This window comes from Notamacropus eugenii, chromosome 7, assembly GCF_028372415.1.
Source record: "Notamacropus eugenii isolate mMacEug1 chromosome 7, mMacEug1.pri_v2, whole genome shotgun sequence".
Lineage (NCBI taxonomy): Eukaryota > Metazoa > Chordata > Mammalia > Diprotodontia > Macropodidae > Notamacropus > Notamacropus eugenii.
The window spans coordinates 105,379,231-105,387,546 of NC_092878.1; positions in this window are offsets into that span (position 1 = coordinate 105,379,231).

Sequence of the window (8,316 nt, forward strand, 5' to 3'; positions counted from 1 at the left end):
TTAATTTTGCCTATGACTGGTCTCATCTGTACAGATAATCAGAAATAATCGCTTGGTTTGGTACTGTGTGTATCTTCTTTCTGGCTTCCTTGAGTCAGGAAGAGATAGAAGCATCTCCAATCCTGCCCAGCACTGCATATTTATGGTTTTAGACTGGGAGAAGCAAAGCCAATTCTTCTGGGCTGGATCTGCTTCAGGGCATAATCCTGGTGGTTTATATTTGATGTTGGGACAAAATTAGACACTCAAAGCAGTTAACAAAAGGAAATGTTTTTACCCATAGCAGAAGGACTCAATAAGCATAGGCAGGGAGTGAAACTCCCTTGCCCAACCAAGCATCAGCAAGGGTGACTGAGTTTCCTCATGGTTGTTTTATGCTTGGGCAACCAGAGAGTGATTTCAACAGCCTGAGCCTTTGGTCCCCTGAACCAACCATGAGGATGATTTCAACACTTTTTAAAGGAAAAAACAGCCTAGCTTGCATGGAGTCAGGGAGTGGGATGTTACACCTACCATACTCTGAGCAAAGGGCACAGCAGTTCAGAGAAGTCTATGCCTGTTCTAACGAGGGAGCCAGCAAAACTGTGTTGTTAAACAAGAAAACAAGGTCACAGGCTGTTTCTGCTTCCCACCTCAAGTTCACCTGGTCTACTCAGTACTAAATGAAATGCACATTTGAAAAAAATCTGGTTGATCTGATCAGTACAGATAATAGAATCACACAGTTCATAGAAAAGTCATTCATTGGAATATTGCATTTGGAAGTGTGTAAAAAGAGCAGACCCTCAGTGTAGCATTTCTAAGGGTTTTAGCTAGAGAAGTTCCCTTTTGGTTGGCTTTTGGTTGAAAGTCTAGAATTTAGAAGTGTTCTTGGTCTAGTGAGATTTTCAAAGTAAGGAAGATGTTCTGGGCTGATTGTAGAATTGCCCCAGTGGGACTGTCATTTGACCCTAAGAAAATCAATGAATCAGATGTGTCACAATCCCAACCCAGATATTAGAGTCAATGGTGGGACTTCTTTGCAATGCATCCACACACAGCCATATCATCCCCAAGACTCTGACCCCTCCCTCTGCTGTGTAATCTCCCAAGCCCCCTGACAGGTGTTAGCCCTCCCAGGGCAGTTATAACCTAAACTAACTGCTACCCACAGTAGTAGCACAGGTGCCCTTGGGGAAATTCTGCCCCTCCTCCAGTCCTCCCTATCTCCTTGTGGCTTCTGAAGGCATCCCTTGAAAGGTAGACTGCACTGAGTTAGTGGCAGGTGAGCAAAAACCTCGCCTCTTTTTATTTTGAGTGGGAAAGAGTGTCACATAGGACAAGCAAGCATGGAGGAGTTGTGACCTACATAAAGGTCTCATTACATTATCCTCCTTCATCCTTCTCCCCCAAAATGACACTCCTTCCTGACTTCCCTATTACTATTAAGGTGAAGAGAAGGAAGAGAAATAAGCATTTATGTAGTGACTAAGTGTTCTAAGTGTTTTTTTACATGTATTACCACATTGATACAACTCTGGGAAGTAGGTGCTATTATTATCCCTAATTTACAGCTGAGGAAACTGAGGCACAGAAAAGTTAAGTGATTTACCCAGAGTCAAACAGCAAATGTCTGAGGTCAAATTTGAATTCAGGTCTTCCTGCATTTGATCTACTGCAGCGCCACCTGGAGCGATGGGTACCAACATCTTCCTAGTCTCCCAGAATAACCTTCGTGTTAAGACAGCTCCCTCCCTCCCACCCCCATATCCAATCACTGGTTTTACATCCACATCTTTCACATAGGTCCCCTTCTCTCTACTCACATGACCAGCATCCTTCTTTACACCCCCATCCCCTGTACTAATGCAATAGCCTCCTAATGGATTTCCTGATTCAAATATCTCCCCTCTCCAGTACATTCTCCATACAGCTGAGAAAAGAATCTTCATAAAGTATTTGTTATTGTTCAGTTATTTTTCAGATTTGACTCCACTTGGGGTTTACTTGGCAAAGATACTTATCTAGATCCTTTCACAGATGAGGAAACTGAGGCAAATACAGTTAAATGAATTGCCCAGGGCCACTCAGATAGTAGGAGTCCGAGGCAAGATTTGAACTCAGGAAGATGTCTTCCTGACTCCAGGCCCAGAACTCTATCCACTGCCTAAAGCAAGTCTGAACAAATCAGTCATTTAGACAAACTCCAATGACTTCCTACTTCTCCGAGGATCATATTATTCTATCCTTACCTCCTCATTTCAAATTTCTATATTTGTGTGTTATATAATTTATATTATCAGTGTACTAGTACTTGCATATAATTTATAAATAAGTAAATGTATACATATAGGGTGTGTTCATTTTTTTTTAATAATAAGCATGAGGGACCAAACAAGCTTGGTGTAGAGCATTGCTGGCAAACACAAATTGAAAGGAGCCATTGAACCACATAATAAGGATCCCTGCAGGCTGCATTTTGACTTAGAAAACTACAAACTAACATTACCTATATTCTATTGTATCATTGTTTATTTTGTTAAATATTTTTCCATTGCATTATAATGTGGTTCCAGCTAACATGACAGTGTTGTGGTTTGCTATTTGCATGTTTGACATTTCTGGTTTACAGCAATGGTTCTTAATCTTTGATATTCAAAAAAATAACCCCTCTAAACAATAGAAACTGTATTGTTAATATTCATTAACTGAGAAAATATATAGTACCAAAAGAATTGAAAATTTCTAAAAATGAATTCTTAATTTATTAATCACATCTATATTGTTGACCTGAAAACTTGGTTAAGAAAAGGCAATAGGCTAAATGCATACATTTTATGATTTAATTAATTAATTAATCAATTCCCTATTAAAGACAACGGTAACATAATGCATTATGGAGCCAGAAATGTTCTGGCTCCCCAGTGCAGAAATCTTCTGGCTTATATACATTTTGCCGTGAGAAAGGAGTTCTCTTAATTAAGCAAACCATAAATTCAGTAAGACAGGACAATTAACAAAGCAATGTTGGTCAGGCCTTGGGATTCCAGCTGGGTAGGAAAATCCCACCAGGCTTCCTGTCCTAAACAGGCCTTTGAAGTTGTTATCTTAACAGAATTTGACAAAAGCTGAAGTTACAACCCAAGGTATCTGTGTTTTCCTCTCTTCACACTAGGATGCTAGAAGAAGAGTCTGGTAAGGAAGTCCCATTTTCTTGACATCAAAAGGCATCCTCTAAGTTAAACAAAGGGGACTATTAGGTTCAGGCTCTTCTTAATTCAAACTTTGGCCCTTATTAAAGTCTAAAATTTATATTAAATATTATCAATATCAATCAACAAAGAATGTATTAAGTGCTTTCCATATATATCAGGCACTTTGCTAATTTCTAGAGACATAAAGAAAAAAGAAAAATCACTCCTGCCTCAAGAAGTTTACATTCTAAAGTGAGAGATCACACCAATAAATCAATGTACAATTGTGTCTGTATATATATATATATATATGTATATACATATACATATATATATATATGGCATTATTTATTCAGTATATTGAAGGAATTTTTTTCTGGGAAAAGGATTTCACTTGTGACAATTCAAAAAGGTTCAAGAGACAAAATTTCTGGGTAATTTAATCATTTTATCAATAATATCAGCATTTTAATAAAAAGGGTGGTCATTTGCTCATCTCTCTCTTAGACCAAAGACAATGGGGGGGTGGGGTGGGGATGAGCTTATGACTTAAATGCACCTTTGGAAGAGGAGTAGTCTTCCTTCAGCCCATCATCTTTGATTGGTTGACAATTAATGAGAGAATGAACATTACAGGGAGGAGCTGGACCTGAATTTTGATTATATCACTTTTCTCTGTATCAACCCCAAGCTTGGACAATCTATTCAAAGAATTTATCCTCACCCAAATCGGAGTGGAACCCCACCAGAGTGGGGTCTGGATAGATGAGAAGGTTAGCTCAATCTTCAGAGACAGAGGTCTTGAAACGAGGATAAAAGAAAAATGATTCAGAAATCTGAATCACCCTAAATCATTAGTTATTACTAATCATTTCTCTCATATGTGTGTGGTATAGTGGAAAAAAGTCTAGATTTGAAGTAAAGCAAGCAAATAAACAAAATTGGGTTTAAATCCTGGATCTGATATTAACTATGTGGCTATGAGCAAGTGCCTTAACCTCTATGAGCCTTTTTTCCCCTCTGAGATGGGGAACAACGATAACACCCCTTGCCCCATAGTGTTGAAAATGCTGTAGGTGAGCTTTTGTTAAAATCATGTTACTTCTGTGTTTAGAAAACCTTCAATGGCTCCCATTGTCTTTAGGATGAATTCTAAATTCCTTAGCCTTAAGTGTTTTGTTCCTAGATTACCCAATCCAACCCTTTCCCTACTACTTTACAAATCAAACCCTGTGTTCCAAGCTTGGCGGTTGTTTTCACTAATGCCTCCAGAACCCAACATGTTTATCATTGCCTCTGTGCTTCTGTTCACAATGATCTTGCCTGGCTGAATTGTCATGAAGTTTCATATTTCTTTGAAATCCCTTCCCAGTCTAAGATCTCATTGTGGAGTGGAGGTAACCCCAGATTCTTGAAGATTATTCCAGCGAAGTGTGGTTCACTTTGCATCAGAAAACAAGCTTAGTCCAGCGTAGAGAAGCTAATCACCAGAAACTTAGTCTACAAGGTTTCAATTTCGGGGAGAGAAGAAATGACTGTCTCATAGTTGAACAACTAACCTCTTTTCAACCTCATTAATTATCCAGCCTTTGATTGAAGACCTCTACAAAAACAAGTCATTCCATTTCTGATGATAATGTTAAATATAAAATTTTGGAATAATCTCTTTGTTCTCTCTGAAGTAAACTCAGAGAGTGCCTCTTCCTATGTCAGCAAAAGCCAGCCAAGGCCGACTCTACACTCCTTAAGGAGACCTTTAACCTAAGACACTATATCTTGAATAATAAGACTTTCCTTTGATGAATAATGAGACTTTCCTTTGATGAATCTTATTATCTATAGACACATACTATGTTATGAATAATGGGACTTTCCTTTGATCTATAGACATATACTATGTTATGGCGTATTAATGATAAAGAAAATATAGACATCTTAGATCATAATTTCTATTGAACATTGTTTACCCTTTCCTATGTCAATTATCTGTTTAAGGGAGGAAGCCTGCCACTTACTAGTGGTGGGGTTTCTTTCCTTATCACCGAGACATATGCTTACCCAGCTTGGAATCTCAAGGCCTGACTAACATTGCTTTGTTAATTGTCCTGTCTTACTGAATTTATGATTTGCTTAATTAGGAGAGTTTCTTTCTCATGGCAAAATGTACTTAAGACAGATGATTTCTGTACTAGATAGAGTCACCTCTGACTCCATAGCGCTATGTAACTGTTTTCTTTATAGGGAATTGATTAATTAATTAAATCATAAAATGTATGCATTTAGCCATGTTGCCTTTTCTCTAACCAAGTTTTCAGGTCAACACTGAAGACATCAAAATTTTAAGATTTCCCAGACAAAATCTGCGTTTCTGAAATCTGTATCTGTTGCTCCTTCTTTTGTCTTTTAGGGCCAGGCAGAAATAGCTTTATGCCTTTTATAATTCAGTGATGAGAAACTGGCCCAGAGAGGGATCGAGAAGTAGTTGGTAACAGAGCCAGAATTTAAATCCAGATCTTCTGAAGAATTTTTATGAATCCATTTTCTGGGGGTTGGGGGGATGGGATGGGGCATGGTTTTCCTAATGGAATCCAAAAATCTTTGTTTGGAAGAATGGTCAGTAGAGATCTAATCCACTTCTCTCATAAACCTAAAATGACTAAGTGACTTGCTCCAAGGTATGCATTAAGTACTGAATGATAGAGAAAAAAAGTTTCATCAGGTTCTCCTCTAGGAGCAAGCAGACTCTACAGTACCATGACCTGATAAGTGATGCCCATCTTGACCTGATTGGAAGCTGAGGAAAGGGAGAGGGAAACAGAGAGACTTCTACTTGGTCCTGCCTATCTCTGCACAGGTTGGTTGAAAATATGGTACTCTAACCCTAGGAAGTCAATTGTGGTCATGAGGAAATTTGGGAGAGCCAAAGAATTCCCAGTTCAGACAGTGAATAATCAAATCCAGATACCCATAGTTTGTTTTTTTTTTGGGGGGGGGGGGCGGTTGCTTATTTGATTTCTTTTTCTGAAGCCTAGATGTAACAGAGGTTTTTCCCAGGATTCTGGCACTAAGAGACAGTGCAGAGCTGTGAACAAGGGCTCTGAGAGTCAGAGAATCTTGAATTCCAGCTGCCACACCTGTGACATAGGGACTGGACCTGTCGTTTTACTAGTACAGAGAATTCTGTTAGGGCAGCTAGGTGGTACCATAGTGCACAGGCTGGAGTCAGGAGTCAGGATGACTCCTCTTCCTGAGTTCAAATTCAGCCTCAGACACTAGCTGTGTGACCCTGGGCAAGTCACTTTTCCCTGTTTGCCTCAGTTTCCTCATATGTAAAATGATCTGGAGAAGGAAATGGCAAACCACTCCAGGATCTTTGCCAAGAAAACTTCAAATGGGATCACAGAGAATCAAATGTAAGTGAACAACAAAAATAGAGAATTTACTGATAAGGAAATTTCCTATTACCAATGAAATTTGGCACTGTCCCTGTAACTTATATTGGGGGTTGTCTAGAGCACTGAGAGGTTAAACGCCTTGTCTAGGATCATACTGTCAATTATGTGTCTCAGGCAGGACTTGAACCCAAGTCTTCCTGATTGCAAGGTAACCTCTCTACGTGTTATCTATCTCACTAGCTATGTGACCATGGGCAAGTCACTTAACACTGCTGGGCTTCAATTTCCTCAAATGTAATATGAAAAGATTGGTCTGGAGGTCCTTCCCAGCTCCAGATCTATGATCCTGTACCTACCCACTCCTCAAACCTTCTCTGAAGTAAACTTGGAGGAGCTGCTTTGACTTCAGTACCAAACTCTGACTTTTTGTCGTTGTTCAGTCATATCTGACTCTCCATGACTCCACCTGGGGTTTTCTTGGCAAAGATACTTAAGTGGTCTACCACTTCCTTCTTCAGCTCATTTTATAGATGAAGAAACTGAGGCCAACTGAGTTATGTGGCTTGACCAGGGTCACAACCAGTAAGTGTCTGAGGCTGAATTTGAACTCAAGAGGAAGAACTTTCCTGACTCCATGTCAGTGCTCTATCCACTCGGCTACCTAGCTGAGATTATCTAATTTAGAATATTAGTTTTTCCACAATTGGGATCCATTCCTGCTACGCTTTTTGTGTCCTTCCAAAACAGGTCTTTATTTCTGTAGATCACATCCTTTCCCCAACATTTAAGCTTTATTAGCTGTTGCCTTAAATAAATACGTGTATGTATTATGTACTCCAATCTCAAAAGGTTGAATCTACTTAGAACTAGCTACAAGTTATGCAGTGCAGTTACTTGGATAAAGACAGATGTAGGTTCAGACCCAGACTCTGCTACTTAGTAATTGATTTTAAGCAAATCAAATCATTTCTCAGAACCTCAGTATTCTCATCTGTAGAATGAAGGGAATGGATTCTAACTAGAGTCCCCTTCAAGTCAATAAAGCAATAAACATTTATTAAGTGCCTACTGTTTGCCTGGCACTATGTCAAGAGCAGAAGTTAGACAAATAGGCCAAAGACAGTTCCTGTCCTTAAGAAAAATGACTGAGACAACGGTTCGCAAATATACATGGAACAAGTTGCATGCAAGATAAACAGGATATGAGGAACCGTGAAAGGATTCCTGTAAAAGGTGGGATTTCAGTCGGGAAGTCAGTAGTCGGAGTGGAGGGGGGAGAGTTCCAGGCGTGGAGCTCAGTCAGAGAGAGTGCCTGGAGCAGAGAGATGGAGAACTGGCTAGGGTCACTGGGTGGAAGAGTATGTCAGGGAGTAGGTATAAGCAGATTAGAAAGATGGGAAGGGGGCTAGGTTGTAGAGGGGTTTGAGCGCCAAGCAGAGCATTTTTCATTTGCTTCTGGAAGCCATAGAAAGCCCCTAGATTTACTGAGTAGCTGGGTGATATGATCAGATCTGCATTTTAGGAAGATCACTGCAGTAAGAAGAGAGAGAGACTTGTGGAAGGCAGGCAGACCCACCAGCAGGCTATTGCAATAATCAAGATGTCCCGCCCTGGAGTGGTGGCCGTGTCTAACAGCTCAGGTTTTGCTGAGCTAGTGTTTTCAAAACCTTTGAAAAGTTCATTTGTGGATGACGCAAAATGCCACAAAATTCGCTCCTCCTCGCCCCGCCCCCAAAGTAAACCGCTCT